General features: G+C 36.8%; 1 long non-coding RNA gene across 1 annotated transcript in view; it reads left to right on the forward strand.

Moving 5' to 3' along the window:
• Positions 1-18819, forward strand: part of LOC145717037 (uncharacterized) — a 186493-nt gene that overhangs the window by 64089 nt on the left and 103585 nt on the right. The window contains exon 3 of the long non-coding RNA XR_014140017.1: positions 16221-16408. This is a non-coding gene — a long non-coding RNA (uncharacterized LOC145717037). The remainder of the gene's footprint in view (positions 1-16220; positions 16409-18819) is intronic.

Consider the following 18819-nt stretch of genomic DNA (forward strand, 5'->3'; position numbering starts at 1 on the left):
GAGGAAGGAGAAAGACTGGAGAAAAAAGATACAAAAGTCTTCTGCTTTGTCCTTAATGTTGTATGTATATTTCATGTAGCTACTATATTTTCCATGACAGGTGTCTAAATCCTGGCTTTTTTGTCAGCTGCATTGATGGATTCTTTGGAGGCTGCACCAGATCACCAATGGTGCACCCAGCAAGGGCAGTGCACTCTCTAGATCATCTCCTCTGTCTATTCCTACTGCTCCTACTGCTGGTGGTGAACCCAAGGTCTCATACCTTCAAGATGGCCTATTTATATTCTAAGGCATCCTCTTGGTTCTCAAGAAATTCATGCATCCTTGCTGGGAGGTCTGTTTTTGCTTTGCTATCACATGCTGCTCTAGCCAGAATCCCACCTTTAGAATTCTCCAGATAAGAGGCAGATCCAGTGTTTATGATTGTGTATGTGAATTTCAATGGACACATCAAATTCCTGAGAGTTCCTTTATCCTTCATTCAGGAGGCTGCACTGGTTTAGGACTACAAGTGTCTGCAACTCAGCAAACATCTAGGCAAGGTGAGTGATGCCAGCCTCCCTTCATATAGGGGTATTACTCTATGGACACTTTCTTAGATCCTTCTCAATCCATTTGTGAGGGAGGGTACTCTCTCTTCTCTCCAAAGGGAGGGGGGAGCCTTTGCACTTTTCACCTCAAAAAAATCGCCTGCCAATTCTCTTTTATCACCTTTTAGAATTCCTAGTTTCCCCTTATTGAGGCTATTGGATCGGTGATGGGGATTAAAAATCATCAGGCTAGTTCTGTTATTCTTGGCATGGATGAAAGTAGCATTCTTCTTTAGTGTTGCTTACCATCTATTGAATTTCAGAAGACAACAGGTAAAGATTCATTTAGCAATCCTGTAACACGGGGAAATTAATTCCTAAATGCAAATATTCTTCATAATATTTTGCTTTGTTGGTAGTATATGATTTATAAAGCAATTTCCATTGTTTGAAAGTCTTTTGTTACTGGAGTTAATGCTGATATTAATACCTACCTTCATTCATATGTTATATTTTTGTATTCTATTCCCAGGAGTGGCACATCTAGGTGAAAGGGCATTTCCAACTGTCCAGCTCTTGCAGCTTATAGTTAAAGCCTGTAGTTAATTACTGCTAAGTGTTTAGAAGTGAGTTTATGAAACTTTTAGATTATACCACAGCACATATGCACAGGAGTTAGAATAGTAAGCACTTAGTGGATTTTATATCTAATTTCAGTAATTAGACAATTCTCAGCTAATCATTTTTAATTTTAGCTGGATCGTCTGTATCCCCTTACCAATTCTATGACCAGGCTGGGCTGGTTTCCCATACTTTCATTCTCTCTCTCCTTCTCTCTTTGTTGTTTGCTTAGTCGCAAGTCTCCAATAGTGTTATTTCCTGCTGGGTTCTCCAGCTGTGAGACACTCCCTCAAGCCCCCCTCCCCTTCCCCAGCTGTCTCTATGGACAACATCAAACTGCTGATTTTAACACATTTGGTTAGCATTTAGCAGGGGTCAGGGACTCCTGTTAACTTCTAAAATGTGTTTATGATGCAGAGACACATTTTACTCCTCATTAAGCCTTTGACTAAAGGAAAGAATAAAGGGGTGTCGAGGTTTGAGATTCTAAACAGCCGTCCCAGAAAAGGGTAAAAACTGGTTAAATAAGTAATACAAGAGTTCAAAAGAACCCAAAGCCCACAGCTCTGTTTCTCATAAGCTGGGGGCTGACATTATCTTGCCTTCACTCAGGCTGGGTTGTCTACTGGGAAAGTGGCAGACATACCTGTTAGGGGCAGGAACCCCTGAGGCGGGCAACACAAGAAACTCCTTTTATGAAGGCACCGATTTTCATGTGTTCCAGTATCCTGGAGGTATGTTGTCATTTTTGAAACATTCACAACATGCAATGGCGAGACAAAGACCCTTGGTTAGCTCCATTCAAGGAGGAAAATTGAGATGCAGCTGGGAGAAGCAGGAAGCATCCAGTCAGCAAGATAGCAGGGAGAATTTATATGACATGACAGCTTGTGAACATGTTTGCTTTAAGACAGACACAGTGCTGCTATAAGCAAGGCAGGATGTAAATGATTTTTTAAAAACAAGTGTTGGCCTGGATTTTGACTCAAGTTGGTGCCCCATGTATCTTGGTATTCAGTGAAAGTGTTCTGAAGCAAGTAGCAAGCCTTTAGCCCAAACTTGATACAGAGTAAGCCCTCAGTACATTTTTCCTGACTTTCTTGCCTGCTATTTTGTAGCATTCCTAACTTGGCATACAAGGAGGATAATAATGTATATAATGATAGAGAAGCTTTTGCATTATCTTGATTGCCACACCACCTATAGCAGGGTTGAAGGAACACCCATAGAGTTCCATTATCCCTGGTAAACCAGTTCATCCCTGATCATAACATGTCCACAGAGATCCAAGAGCTATGACATTTCCCAGTAAAATCCAGCACACATTTACCTCAGCTCAGTTAGCCTCTCCATCTCTCCCCAAGTGGGTCAGTTCATGTCCTCCCAGAAGTGGGTGTTAAGACCCAAGTTACAAGTATGAGAGGCTTATTGTGGGAAATGCCTATGAAAGATAAAAGTAAAGGGGGCAGACCTAGTCAAGGAAAGCCTCAGACCTAGAAACAATTTTGACATCTGTGGAAAAAGAGGGAAAAAGAAGGAGGATTGGGTAGGAAGGGCCTCAGACTGTAGGGTAGCCCAAAGAAAGTCTTGACTAGGCCAGTAGGGAGGCCCAATGCAAAGAGTCCTGCTTTTGGCAGGAATGGCCTGTTTCTAGGACTTCCCCATTGCTAGGTCTGGCTGGGAGTCATCCCAGAAGAGTGTGGTGTTGGTGTGAACACCATAGTGGATCACTAAAGTGAGGCAGTTGGAGGCTGTCGGCTAACTGGAACGTTTTCTTTAGCAGGGAGGTCTGAAGAATGCACCCCCACACTGCCATACCATGACACTATCAGCCCCTTCATCACCAACTGCAAGACACTAATCCTAAAAATGATGCTATCCCTAGAACCAGCTTTCTGCTATCCCCAGAGAGACCATCAGACCTAATCTCATTATGCCTCATATGCCTGTTTACCTCCTGCACTATCAAAAAGTTCAAGTCTCTCAAGACATCTATTGTTGTACAAAATGTAACACCCATGTGGTGTTCCAAATCTTCTGAGACTCTTATACTACTTCTGATCCATGCAAACCCTTTCACATCCAACTCTCAGAGTGTTATGAGTTAAATGTCCCTTATATTCACCTCTTCTGGAAATGTCCTCTTCACCTTGTTGTTCTAACTGAACCTGGCTCATCTCAAGGACACTGCTTCCTTCTCAAGGGGTGGTTATATTATTATTTTTGTCTCATGTGAATAGATAGTGGGTATGGAGGGGAGTGGAGTATACTTAACCAGTTCTCATTTCTTCTTCTGACACATTTCTCCTTCCTTTCTCAAAAAAGCATCTCCTTGAAAGAACCCATCAGAACATTCCCCTACTCACCTTCCTTGTCCTCATCTCTCAACCTCTTGGTCACTCTTTTATTCTTTGAATATTTAGCCCTATTTTCCTCTTCACCATCACTTCTGTTATTGTTGGGAACCTTACCATTCATTTGTTTGATACTCTGACTGCTCAGTTGGATAAATTGTTGCTATTAGCTAAGTCTAGCCTCCTCACTCAGCATGGATCCTTCCCCCATGTACTCATGAGAATGACTCTTGCAATTATCTTCTCTATTCTGCATTCAAAATGTGCCCACTTACCACTGGATTATTTCTTTCTGCTGTTATATTTCTCATCTGAATTATGTAAGTAGTAATATTAAATATTTTTTCACCATAAAGTCCCTGTCTTGACTCACACTTTCCCTAGCTATCACCCTATTTCTCTGTCTCTTCCCCATTACAACAAAATGCCACATTTATGTCTTTATGTTCTCATTTCTCTGTAGCTTTGTAGACGTTCCAAACAGGCTTTCATTCCGTCTACTTTACTAATCACTCATACTGATTTTTCTGAGGTTACTAAGGTCCTCCATGTTGCCAGACTCAATGACTTCCTCTTGCCTCATCTTAGTTGAGCTTATGAGAAAAAATTGACATAGTTTACTATCCCCTTATCTTTGCAACATTTCCTTCCCATAGGTGCAGGATCACCATACTCACTGGCTCTTTCTGCTCAGTCACTTTTGCTGGCCCATTCTTCAGTTGTTTTTTTTTCTCCAGCTTTTTTGAGATATAATTGACAAATAACATTGTGTAAGTTTAAGATGTACAACATGATGATTTGATGTATGTATATATTGCAAAGTGATTACAGTAAGGTTAGTTAACACATACATCCCCTATTTCTTTTGTGGTTAGAACATTTATGATCTACTATCTTAGTAAATTTCAATTATATAATATGGTATTGTTAACTTATAAGTCACATTGCTGTATGTTACATCTTCAGAACACATTCATCTTATAACTGGAAGTTTTTACCCTTTCACAAACATCTTCTCATTTCTTTCACCGCCCCCTCTCCACCCCAGCAACCGCCAATCTACTATCTGTTTCTGTGAGTTTGATTTTTTTTAGATTCCGCATGTAAATGAGATCATGTGTATTTGTCTTTCTCTGACTTATTTCACTTCACACAGTACCCTCAGGGTCCACCCATGTTGTTGCAAATGGCAGGATTTCCTTCTCTTTTATGGCTGAATACTCTTCTATTGTATTTATATCCTCCTTCCTTTTTTGGTATTTAAATGTTAGCCTGTCCTGGGGATCAATTCTTGGATCTTCTGTTTCTCTGTTTATATTGACTCCCTAGGTGATCTCATCCAAACTCTCCTGATCATTACAGTCTTACACACAACTGTCTAAGGACAACTCCACAAGATGCATCTGAAACTTACCATAGCCAAACAGCATCTTTAGTTTTCTTCCATCCTAACGTGGGTGCGCACACACGCACATACTTGCACATTGTGCATTCTTTCTTCCCATAGGAAATGGCACCACATTCCTTCAGTTGCCCAAGCCAAAAACCCAGGGCCATGCTTAATTTTTGTCTTTACTTCACAAACTATATCCTTATGATTTATCAGTAAATCCAATTGGTTCTAGCTTCAAATTATATCCTGAATTTGACCTCTTTTAGCCATCATTTTCCTCCTAGACTATTCCAATAGTCTCCTCACTGCTCTTCCCTTTTCTCACTTTGACCCTCACTACTGCTTATTCTCTGCATCACAAATGGTGATTCTGTAGAAATCAGAGCACTTTGTGCCCCTACAGGGATCACTATAATCACTCCAAATAAGTATTTCAATCTAGTTGAAAGCAAAAAGTATTAAATTTAATAAAAGTTTACATTGATCTTTCCATTGTTTCTTTCTTTTTATGTCTTCACCTGTGCCCATGCTGTCCCTAAAGCCTCGACAGATCTTCCCATTGCCAAATCCACTCAACCTTAACCTTTTTGGTCCCGACTTCACCTTTCAATCCAATACAATTCTTCTGAGCACAGTTATTTGCTAGATCATTTGTGCCTCACTGTATATGGTTTTTACCTCTTTGTGGCATCTGAGACACTATTTTAACAATTCTTTTTATGTAACAATTTTCTTCCATTAGACTATTAGCTCCATATATACGCTCATAGTTTAACGGGGTACCTGCCACACAGTAGGATGCAATATGTGTTTGAAAAATAATTAAGTAAACAATTTGGCATACAAAGTTTCTGCCTCTATTACAGAAAAAATAAAATCAGTCAGCATGATATTGAATAGTTTCCTGGAAGCAAAAAAAAAGTCCCATTTAGGACCAGTCAGTAAGGGCACCAAAGGTTGCCATCTCTTTATTAATGGAATCAGCAAAATGGAGAAGGAAAACACTCATGGGATCTAATCAAGGGTAATGTCTACCTAATGAGAAAATCCCAAGGTTAATCATATACACTTTGGTTATAAAGAAATAACTCTAACCTTTTCAGCCTTTAAAAATAAAGGACGTGAATCTGTTTGCTGACTTTTAACAGCTCTTTTCTTATATTCTGTGGCTCCATTAATAACTTCTGTCTTGGTTCAGGTTAAGAATAAACCAAAAAACAAAAGCCATATGTTCGAAACAACCTTTCATTTCAAAATTATTGCTAAACTATAGACTCATTTTCCATTCATTTTTTAAAAACAGTGTCTGCCGGGGGCGCCTGGGTGGCTCAGTCGGTTAAGCGGCTGCCTTCGGCTCAGGTCATGATCCTGGAGTCCCTGGATCGAGTCCCGCATCGGGCTCCCTGCTCAGCAGGGAGTCTGCTTCTCCCTCTGACCCTCCCCCCTCTCATGCTCTCTGTCTCATTCTCTCTCTCAAATAAATAAATAAAATCTTAAAAAAAAAACAAAAAAACAGTGTCTGCCATGTGTAGTAAATAGTATTTTAATCTTTTCTGCAGAAGTGTGAGTGGTGTGCACACTAAGGGTTAATTCTGTAGGAATAGACTTTTAAATTCAATTCAGCACTTCTATTGAGAATGGAGAAGCTTAAAAATTAAGCCAGCAGGCATCCAAAGCCTGAGAGAACACTACTGGATGCATTCTTAATTAGAGCCAATAAAGTGTGTTTTTAGGGAGAGCTTTCCCGCAGAAAGCTCAATGGTAAAACTCAGAAGAAGCAAATTAAATTCTCTATATTAACTGCTTGGCACACTGCTTCTCAAGGAGTTATTTAGCCCAATATGTGAGTTGACAAAATTTCACTTTCAAAACTCCAAATAACCCTGAGACAAAGTACCAACTACTTACATATTTTACCCAAATAGAAAACAATCTATACTAATTTCAAATCTTACTAGGATACTAGCAGAAAAGAGAACACTGGAGCAATAATGATGAGTTGGATGATAGATGAAGGACCAAGGATCTAGGATTTTGTTTCCATCACTACTTTTTTTTTTTAGTTGTTTAATTAAGTTAAATCATGAGTTGAATTTGTTTAATCACTAATTAAGGAACAAGGAGCGTTGTGCTAAAATTTAGCACTTCGGGAAAAAAGAAGAAAGTAGCAATTCCAAATTCCCATACCCTACAGCTAGCTCCCAGTAGCTTCCAATCTGCCCCCTCTGTCCCTGGTCACACACAAACACACACATGCTACTTTTTTTTTTAACCATTAAGCATATATATATGTTATGACTTGGAATACTTGTGTGACACAGGGTATGTGTTTGTGTGAGCATTAAAAGAAGTTCAGAAAGAATGAAACAGTAGTTTCCAAACTGTCAACGGTGAATCCATCTGGATAGTAGGATTGCAAATAGGGAGATGAGATATTTCTTTTTAAAAGTTCTTATCCTATTTTTAGTCTTTGAGTTTGTATAGTATACTTTAAAAAATAATAAACTTAAAAAAATAAAATAAACTTAAAAAGTTACCAGTTGATTTCTGGAAAATCCTATTTTGGAACTCATAGGCATCAAGCGCAGAAAGCAAATACACAGGCATGGTTCACAGGAGGCTGGATTTCTGATGCGTGCCGAGGACTGTATTTCAAATATGGTATAATAAGTAGCATTTTAGTTTTTTTTGAAGATATATTAATGGTGTATATAACTCTGTAAACTGCTTACCAAAATACTAAATCAATATGAGCATTTCTTTTTCTCAACTCTGCAGTGGAAATATTTTCAAGTCATAAAATACAAATATACCTAATGATTTAAATGTAAACTCATATAAACCATTATATGATAATTCAGAATATTTTAGAATATTTTAAGTGTAAAAGGTATTCTGAAATAGATTGAACTGAGTTGTTTGAAGGTGTATGTTATATCTCTACCATCCATTGATTCATTCATGCACCAACAAAAGATTTTTATTTTTTTTATTTTTTATTTTTTATTTTTTTTTTAAAGATTTTATTTATTTATTCATGAGAGACAGAGAGAGAGAGAGAGAGGCAGAGGGAGAAGCAGGCTCCCAAGGAGCAGGGAGCCCGATGCGGGACTCGATCCCAGGACCCTGGGATCATGACCTGAGCCGAAGGCAGACGCTTAACCATCTGAGCCACCCAGGCGCCCAACAAAAGATTTTTAAAATCTTATTTCTGAATTATCAATACTTTGCCTAGAAAGGGTACTCTCCTGTCTTGTTAAACATATGAACAAATGAATAATTACTAGTCACTCATCAAGGCTTATTTTCCTCTAGAGGCTTCCTTAATCTCCTTCTTGAGGCGGTTTATTGAGAAAGTTATTTTAATATACCTCGGCTTCTAACATAGTACTTTGCATTCCAGTGACACTTAATGAATATTTATTTGGGGAAAACCTCTAAACTATTATCAAATGGGGACTTTTTAGAGAGGAGAAAGCTGAGGTGAATTCAACAGCATGGAGGTCTTCAAATATATAAAGACTGCCTGTGGGAGAAAGATTAGACTAATATTGTTGGAAGTGGGCTTTTTTGTTTGTTTGTTGCCATTTAAAGCATTATTAAACAGGGGTGCCTGGGTGGCACAGTCCGTTAAGTGACCGACTCTTGATTTTGGCTCAGGTTGTGATCTCATGGTTGTGAAATCGAGCCCTGCATCAGGCTCTGCACTCAGCACAGAGTCTGCTTGAGATTCTCTCTCCCTCTCCCTCTGCCCCTTCTACTCCTGCTCTCTCTCTCTCTCTAAAATAAATAAACAAATAAATAAATCTTTAAAGAAAGAAATAAAGCATTATTAAACAGCACCTTGCAAGACAACATGCAAATGTAATTGGAGACTTGGATGAGAGGATCATTTTCTTTTTTTAAATTGAGGTAAAATTGGTATGTAACATTGTATTAGTTTCAGGTATATAACATAATGGGATATTTGTATACACTACAAAGTGATCACCACAATGTCTAGTTACCATCTGTCACTGTACAGTTGACCCTATTTGTCCATTTTGCCCACCTCTCAACTCGCTTCCCCTCTGATAACCACCAGTCTGTTTTCTGTATCTATGAGTTTTGTTTTGTTTGTTTGTCTTGTTTTTTAAATTCTACATATAAGTGAAATCATATGGTATTTGTCTTTCTCTGTCTGACTTTATTTTACTTAGCATAATACCCTCAAGGTCCATCCCTGTTATTGAAATGTCAAGATTGCCTTCTTTTTTATGGTAATATTCCATTGTATATATATTCCACCTCGTCTTTAACCATTCATCCACTGATGGACACTTAGGTTGTTCCAGATCTTGGCTATTGTAAATAAAGTTGCAGTGAACATAGGGATGCGTATATCTTTTTGAATTTGTGTTTGCATTTTCTTTGGGTAAATACTCAGAAGTGGAATAGTTGGATCGTATGGTTGTCCATTTTTAATTTTTTAAGGAACTTCCATACTGTTTTCCATAGAGGCTGCACCAACATACATTCCCACCAACAGTGTATGAGGGCTCCCTTTTTTCCACATCCTTTTTAGCAGTCGTTATTTCCTGTCTTTTTTTTTAAATTTTATTTTATTATGTTATGTTAATCACCATACATTACATCATTAGTTTTTGTTGTAGTATTCCATGATTCATTGTTTGTGTATAACACCCAGTGCTCCATGCAGAACGTGCCCTCTTTAATACCCATCACCAGGCTAACCCATCGCCCCACCCCCCTCCCCTCTAGAACCCTCAGTTTGTTTCTCAGAGTCCATAGTCTCTCATGGTTCATCTCCCCTTCTGATTTCCCCCGCTTCATTTTTCCCTTCCTACTATCTTTTTTTTAAAAAACATATAATGTATTATTTGTTTCAGAGGGACAAGTCTGTGGTTCATCAGTCTTACACAATTCACAGCGCTCACCATAGCACATACCCTCCCTGATGTCTATCACCCAGCGACCCCATCCCTCCCACCCCCCACCACTCCAGCAACCCTCAGTTTGTTTCCTGAGATTAAGAATTCCTCATATCAGTGAGGTCATATGATACATGTCTTTCTCTGATTGACTTATTTCGCTTAGCATATAGTAGCCATTCTAACAGGTGTGAGGTGATATCTCATCATGGTTTTGATTTCCATTTCCCTGATAGTTAGTGATCTTGAACATTTTTTCATGTGCCTATTGGCCATTTATATGTTGTCTTTGGAAAAATGTCAACATCTGCCCATTTCTTAATTGGATTATTTGATTTTTTTAGTTGTTTGTGTTCTTTATATACTTTGGGTAGTAACCCCTTATCAGATAAGTCATTTGGAAATATTTTCTCCCATTTATTTATTTATTTATTTATTTATTAAAGATTTTATTTATTTATTTGACAGAGAGCGACACAGTGAGAGAGGGAATACAAGCAGGGGGAATGGGAGAGGGAGAGGCAGGCTTCCCGTGGAACAGGGAGCCCAATGCGGGACTCGATCCCAGGACTCCGGGATCATGACCTGAGCCGAAGGCAGACGCTTAACGATTGAGCCACCCAGGTGCCCCTTTTCTCCCATTTAGTAGGTTACTTTTTCACTTTGTTGATGGTTTCCTTTGCTTGCAGAAGCTTTTTAGTTTGATGAAGTCCTGCTTGTTTATTTTTGCTTTTGTTGCCTTTGCTTTTAGAGTCAGATCCAAAAATTCAATGCCAAGACCAATGTGAAAGTCCTTAACTGCCTATGCTTTCTTCTAAGGGTTTTTTTTGTTTTGTTTTGTTTTGTTTCAGGTCTTCCATTCAAGTCTTTAATCCATTTTGAGTTAATTTTTGTTTATGGTGTAAGAGAATGGTCTAGTTTCATTCTCTTACATGTGGCTGTTCAGTTTTCTCAATACCATTTATCGAAGAGACTGTCCTTCCCCGCCGCTGTGTATTCTTGGCTCCCTTGTAATAAATTAATTGACCATATATGGGCTTTTTTTTGGGTGCTCTATTATGTCCCTCTGATCTGTGTGTCTCTCTTTATACCTATACCATACAGTTTTGATTACAATAGCTTTGTAGTATAGTTTGAAATCAGGGAGCATGATATTCCCAGCTGTGTTCTTCTTTCTCAAGGTTGCTTTGGCTATTCAGGGTCTTTTCGGGTTCCATACAAATTTTAGAACTATTTGTTCTACTTGTGTGAAAAATGCTGTTGGAATTTTGATAGGGATTGCATTGAATCTGTAGATTGCTTTTGGCAGTATAGACATTTTAATAATATTTGTTCTTTTAATCCATGAGCACAGAATAGCTTTTCATTTATTTGTGTTGTCTTCAGTTTCTTTCATCAAAGTCTTATAGTTTTCAGTGTATAGGTCTTTCATCTCCTCGGTTAAATTTATTCCTAGGGCTTTTAAAAAATTTTTGATACAATTATAAATTATAAATGGATTGGTTTCTTAATTTGTCTTTTGGATGGTTTGTTATTAGTGTATAGAAATGTAACAGATTTCTGTATACTGATTTTGTATCCTGCAACTTTACTGAATATATTTATTAGTTTTAACAGTGTTTTTGGTGGAATCTTTAGGATTTTCTATATATGGTATCATGTCATCTGCAAGTAGTGATGATTTTACTTCTTCATTTCCAATTTGGATGCCTTCTATTTCCTTTTCTTGTCTGATTGCTGTGGCTAGGACTTCCAATACTATGTTGAATAAAAGTGGTAAGAATGGGCATCCTTGCCTTGTTCCTGTTCTTAGAGGAAAAACTTCCAGCTTTTCACTATTGAGTATTATGTTAGCAGTGGGTTTTTCATATATAGCTTTTATTATGTTCAGGTATGTTCTCTCTATACCCACCTTGTTGAGAGTTTTTATCATAAATGGCTGTTGAATTTGTCAAGTGCTTTCTCTATATATATTGAGATGGTCACATGATCTTTAGCCTTCATTTTGATAATGTGGTATATCATGTTATTATTTTTTCTTCTTTTTGTGTTGTTTTTGTCTGATTTTGATATCAGAGGAATGTTGGCCTCATAAAATGAGTTTGGAAGTATTTCCTTTTGCTCAAGTTTTAGGAAGAGTTTGAGAAGAATAGGTATTAAATCTTCTTTGAATGTTTGATAGAACTCACCAGTGAAGCCATCTGGTCCTGGACTTTTGTTTGTTGGGAATTTTTCATTACTAATTCAAACCTCTTACTAGTAATTGGTCTATTTAGATTTTCCATTTCTTCATGATTCAGTCTTAGAAGATCATATGTTTCTAGGAATTTATTCATTTCTTCTATGATGTTCAATTTGTTGGCGTATAATTATTCATAATAGTCTTTTTTGATCCTTCATATTTCTGTGGTATTAGTTGTAACTTCTCTTTCATTTCTGATTTTATTTATTTGAGCTTTCTTTCTTTTTTCTTAATAAGTCTAGCTAAAAGGTTTGTTAATTTTGTTTATTTTTTTGAAGAATCAGCTCTTAGTATCACTGATTTTTTTTTTAATTGTTCTATAGATTTTATTTACTTCTGCTTTGATCTTTATCATTTCCTTCCTTCTACTAACTTTGGCCTTCAAATGTTCTTATAATTCCTTTAGGTGGAAAATTAGATTGTTTATTTGAGATTTTTCTTGTTTCTTGAGGTAGGCCTGTATCACTATGAACTTCCCTCTTAGAACTGCTTTTGCTACATCCCATGATTTTGTATTGTTGTATTTCCATTTTTATTTGTCTCAAGGTCTTTTTTGATTTCCTATTTGATTTCTTCATTGATCCATTTGTTGTTCTGTAATATGTGGCTTAATCTTCACATGTTTGTGATTTTTCCAATTTTCTTTTTGTAATCGATTTCCAGTTTCATACCACTGTGGTCAGAGAAGATGCTTGATATGATTTCAGTCTTCTTAAATTTATTGAGACTTGTTTTGTGGCCTAACATGTTATTTATCCTGGAGAATCTCCCATGTTCACTTGAGAATCTGTATTCTGCTGCTTTTGGAGGGAATGTTCTGTATATATCTATTAAGTCCACCTGGTCTAATGTGTCATGTAAGATGTCATGGCTGTTGTTTCCTTATTGATTTTCTGCCTGGTTGATCTAGCCATTGAAGTAAGTGCATTAGTAAAGTTCCCTACTATCATTGTATTCTGTCAATTTCTCCCTTTTTGTGTGTTAATATTTGCTTTATATATTTAGGTGCTCCTATGTTGGGTGTATAAACATTCACAAATGTTATATCCTGTTGTTCAATTGACCCTTTTATCATATGCAGTGCCCTTCTTTGTGTTTTATTACACTCTTTGTTTTAAAGTCTATTTTGTCTGATATTGATATAACTACACCAGGTTAATTTTTGTTTCCATTTGCATGACATATCTTTTTTCATCCCTTTACTTTCAGTCTGTGTGTGTCCTTAGTTTTGAAGTTAGTGTCTTGCAGGTAATATGTAGATGAGTCTTATTTTTTTATCCATTCAGCCACTGTGTCTTTTGATTGGAAAAGTTAGTCCATTTACATTTAAAATAATGATTGAGAGGTATGTGCTTATTGCCATTTTGTTAATTGTGTTCTGGATATTTTTGTAGTTCCTTTCTGTTTCTTTCTTCTTCTCTTGCTCTTTTCCTTTGTAGTTTGTTGCTTTTCTTTAGTGTTTAGTTTAGATTCTTTTCTTATTATCTTTTGTGTATTTAGCATAGGTTTTGGCTTTGTGGTTACCATGAGGTTCACATATAACAACCTATATATATAGCAGTCTATTTTAAGTTGGTAGCAACTTAAATTAATGCATTCTAAAAACTCTCTATATTTTACTACTCCCTCCATGTTTTGTTTTGATGTCATATTTTACATCTTTTTATGTTGTGTGTCCCTTAACTAATTATTATAGTTAATTTCACTATTTTTGTCTCTTAACCTTTATATTAGCTTTATAAGTGGTTAATCCACTACCTTTATTATATATTTGTCTTTATCAGTGAGATTTTTACTTCATATGTTTTCTTGTTATTAATTACTGCCTTTTCCTTTCACCTTAAAGAAGCCCCTCTAATATTTATTGTAACGCTGGTTTAGTGGTGATGAACTCCTTCAGCTTTTGTTTGTCTGGAAAACTATCTTTCAGTTCTGAATAGACAGCCTTCCTGGGTACAGTTTTCTTGTTTGGAAGCTTTTTCCTTTCAGTGCTTTAAATATACCATGCCACTTTCTCTGGCCTGCAAAGTTTCTGTTGAGAAATCAGCTGACAGTTTTAAGTGGGGTCTCTTATACATGGGAGATGGTGAGTTCAGTGTCTTCCTATGCCACCATCTTGGACTGCCTCTGAAAACATTTTAATGAGGACTAATGTGTGAAAAGCTCCAGGGAGATTTCAGTTTATGATGTTAAGGATGTCTTATACTGCCTTGGGATGTATGAGTTTCTACTCACTAGAAGACTCTAAAAACAGTGAGATAATCTGTTGAGCAAGTTGAGGAGAGCATTTCCACATCAGATGTTTGATTGGAGTGGATGGCTTGTAAGGTCTTTTCTAACACTAGAATTCTTTGATTAAATAAATGAAGAACATGTGATTCCCCCAATCCACTTGAGTATATGCACTAGGTGCTTTTAAATTATGTCTTCCCGTAGCCTTTCTGGAAAGAATTTCTATTTTCCTAAAGACTTGGATAAGTGCAAAATGAAGGAGAAATATTACTTAGAAAAGGCACTAATTTTCTCTGATTTCTTATAATAAAACATTTTAAATATGTCATGCTTTTAGACAGCTCCATATAAAGTTTAGTTGGTACTACTTTAAAAAAAAATGTATGTGAATGAGGTGGAGAGTAGAGATCGTTTTAGGGGTTGTGACGTTCTTTAAGGAAGAAACATGGTAAAAGTCAATTTATATTGTTTTTTCCATTTTTATTCATATGAATCTAAGAGCTGTTGCTTTATTTCCTTGATGAAAGTGTTTTCCAGATATGCCTCTTTAAGCTCATACATATTAAATGGACAATAAAGAAAAATAATTAGCTTCTACGTGAATAGAGAGCTCACAGTCTTTTCAGCATTTCAATCTAATGTTCTGGGGAATTTCACACGAGTTTGGGGTTAACTATTAACCACCAGTCAACTCTCAATGTTTAAGCTATAATTAGTTTGCAAATGATTATAAGCAAAAACTGTTAACTTTTTCTTTTGAAAGGCAATACTAAAGAGGAAATAACATTATTATTTATAACATTCTATTCAAGTTCAATTTCTATGTTAAATTGCCACCAAAGAATTTAAATCGACTGCATTTATGTTTATTGCATAGCATAAACCATGTAAACAGAATAATACCATGTGCGTCAAAATAAGTACCTACTAATGTAATAAGTACCTGAAGAAATACCTAATTATGTTTTATGAACTCATAATGGTACCTGTGGTATTTCATTATTTTATTGCTTAAATAATCAATTACCCTTTTTCTCTGAAAATGAAAAAAAAACTGATGCAGTTTCAGTGGAGAGCATTCAGAATTCTAGCTAAATTATTGATATAATGAGATCAATGAGTAAAATATCACAAAATTAGAGAGAGTTAAGGGAGCCAAGGAAAAGTAAATATAAAAGACCATTTTGGAATTCTTCCAAAAGGAAGAAAAATTAAGAAAATTTACAGCAAAGACCAAAGCAGTAGGAAGGGAAAAGAACCACATGAATCCCTCTGGTTCTGAGTAACTATTACATTGCAGATAGTTTCAATAAATATACTGAAAACACTTGATAAAATCAATTGCAGTAATCAAAAATACATGTGAAGAATACTGGAAATTTATTGATAGAAATATTTTTTATATCTTATTTTCATTAGATCATACATCATTTACTAGTTGTTTTAATCAAAAAACACAGATTTCTGTCTTTGTGACAACTGAAAAATATGATGAAAACGTTCCATAAGAGATTTCTGTTTATAGTTATGATGGAGTAGCTTGTTGCAGATCATTGCTATCACTAAGGAATAAAGATGGATTTTTAAAAATCTGTATAAATACCTAAGAGAGCTGTTTAAGTAACCAGCTCTACAGGGGCCAAGATTGTGTAGAAAGGGGAACTGGAGAGAGGTGAGGGGAACTTGTGTTGCAACATCTGTCCTGGTGGCATCTGCTGATTGTGGGTAAGGAGCAAAAGGCTGAGTATCCATGGTTTTCTTAGGCAGAGCAGCTGTGTTGAAGGACAAAGTAACCAAGAGAGGCTTGGGTGGTCTTATGGGGCTAGTGAGACATAACTGGAGACTTTGGGGGCCAAGATCCCAGTGAGAAGGGAGGTGTGGAGAACAGACCCTGATAACTGCTCATTTTCTCTTCAGGATATTTGTTGAATTTGGAAGCGATAAAGGGACAGGAGACAGGCCTTTCTCAGAAGGCCTCTGAGAAAACAAAGCAAGGTATTTCAGAAGCCTGAAGGCACTAATGTGGATAGACTCAGGATTCACCAGGACCCACCAGATGGAAGCCCCCTCCTGGCATAGACCCTAATAACAGAGGTGAACTAGAGGTAAATGGAACTTACCAGACTTGCTGCCTAGTTGTGATTCAGTTTTGTCTCAGAGGAAAGGGTGAACCATTTCTGAAGGAAGATAAAATATGGAGACTATATGTATTTTCTTACAGATTGTACCTGACATTCAATAAAATATGACTAGACATGCCAAGATACTGGACTATAACCTGAGATAGAAGATTATTAAAAAGAGTTTCACAGGAGATTCAGATATTGGAGTTAGAAGCACACGGTGCTAAAGTAACTGTGACTAATATGTCCCCAAATAGAAGGAAATAATGGGCAAAACAGATGAAGAGATGGAGGATCTCCTCAAAGTCTTAGAATATATAAACAATGAATTAAATAGGAAATTCAGAACTGAAAAATATAATAACTAAAATTTTAAAAATCAGTAATAGATGGTTTAAAGAAAAGCCTGCACATGAGAAGACAGGATTAGGGAAGTCAACAGGAACCACACTGAAGCTCAGGAAGAAAAAGAGTGGAAAATTCAGGAAAAAAAGCATCAAAGACATGTTGACTTGGTGAAAAAGATTTCTATACATGAAACACAAATCTCAGAGGGAGGAGATAGAGATAATGAGGCAGGAGAATGTTTGAAGAGTTAAAGAATGTAGCAAGGAAGGAAAATTACAGTCTAATTTGTGTGTCAGAATTTATTAAGCCGAAGAGGTTTGGTTTGTACACTTTTCTGTATATATGTTACCCTTAAATAAACAATTTAAAAAGGCCAAATACATATCTTATTGCAGCAAAATTTGACATTTTATTCTACTGATGTATTCATAGATGCTACTGAAATTCTTGCCACATTAGCATTTAACAGAAGAACTGAAACAGAATCGCAAAGGTTTTTAATTTTTTATTTTCTGACTGCAAAATTATTTGTTTAAAATTTTACAGTATAAAAAGTAGAAAGTAGAAATTGAATAACTCCCTGTAAAATCCTATTGTGTGTGTCTGTATGCATTTATATTTTTTGAAACAAAAATGGGATCAAATTACATATGATGTCTAAATTATGTATTTTGCATTAAAAACGTATCCTGGATATCTAGTCACACACTTACTTCAATTTTATCAGTAGATACATAATATTCCATAACAATTTGGGTTGAAAATATTTTTCCAAAAAGTATTCTTCTTATGAAAAAAAATGCTGTTTTCTTAAGGGAGGTAAACAATATTCTCCATCTCACTGGATGTTTTTAACACTTCCTCGTAAATGTGATCTGGAGGTACTTTTTCCTTGGTGGTAATAGCACGCTTAGTTTTTCATCCATCCAAGTATATTTATTTATTATTAGTTCCCTGGTATATCTCAGGCACTGTGCTAGGTAGTGAAAATAAGAGTAAATGAAACAGATGTATTTGCTGCCCTCATGAAATTTAGTGTCAAATGGGAGCACATACCTTGGACAGTTCTCCAGTGAGGCACAGCAAGATCCAGCATAAGGAGGGATGATGTCAGGAAGGTGTTCCCCAAAGAAGACGCAGGGTTTAAGTTTTCATGGGAATAGGGGCAGGGGATGGGTATGTGTAGGCTGTGAGAGGTGATTAGGTAGACCAAAAGCTATTTCCTATAATCTCAAAGCCTCCTCCACTAAAATCTCAAAAGGAAACAATTTTTCTAGAAATGTAAGGTGTCGGTGTACGTATGTTGTTCTCCCATAGAAAGTTTACTGGCTGTATAAACTGTGAATGATTTATACATAATATGGATATAAATTTCATTCAGAGAAACATGTTCTTTTTTTCTCCAAAGAATTTTGGAGCACTTATTGATCAAAAGTCGTAAGAACATGATGTCCTAAATCAAAAATTTATTTAAAAGTCTGATTTAAGGGGCGCCTGGGTGGCTCAGTCGTTAAGTGTCTGCCTTCGGCTCAGGTCATGGTCCCAGGGTCCTGGGATCGAGCCCTGCATCGGGCTCCCTGCTCGGCGGGAAGCCTGCTTCTCCCTCTCCTCCCTGCTTGTGCGCTCTCTCGTTATCTCTGTCACTATCTGTCTCTCTCTCAAATAAATAAAATCTTAAAAAAATCTTAAAAAAAAAATAAAAGTCTGATTTAAGATGGCCTGTTTTGAGAATAAAATTTTCAAATATCCCCTTATTTTAAAGTGTACAATATTGTAGTCCGAGGCAAATGCAAGTGAGAAAAGTAGATCACTTATGAATAAAGGGCGGTGCTCCCCATCCTGCATTCCCTGGGCGTGGTCTGGATGGCTGTGGCACCTGTCCGAGCTGCTGGGGCTGCAGAGCATGAGTGCCGGCGCCCAAGGCTGGGCCGGGCCAGCTCCGTCAGGCAGTGAGCCACAGCAGAGGTCCGTGCAGCGGGAGTCACAGGACTAGGACCTGGTATAATGGCATGACAGCTCAACTCACGAAACGAAACAATCTCAGG

Source organism: Leptonychotes weddellii, chromosome 14, assembly GCF_054177405.1.
Source record: "Leptonychotes weddellii isolate Sample4059 chromosome 14, ASM5417740v2, whole genome shotgun sequence".
Taxonomy (NCBI): Eukaryota; Metazoa; Chordata; class Mammalia; order Carnivora; family Phocidae; genus Leptonychotes; species Leptonychotes weddellii.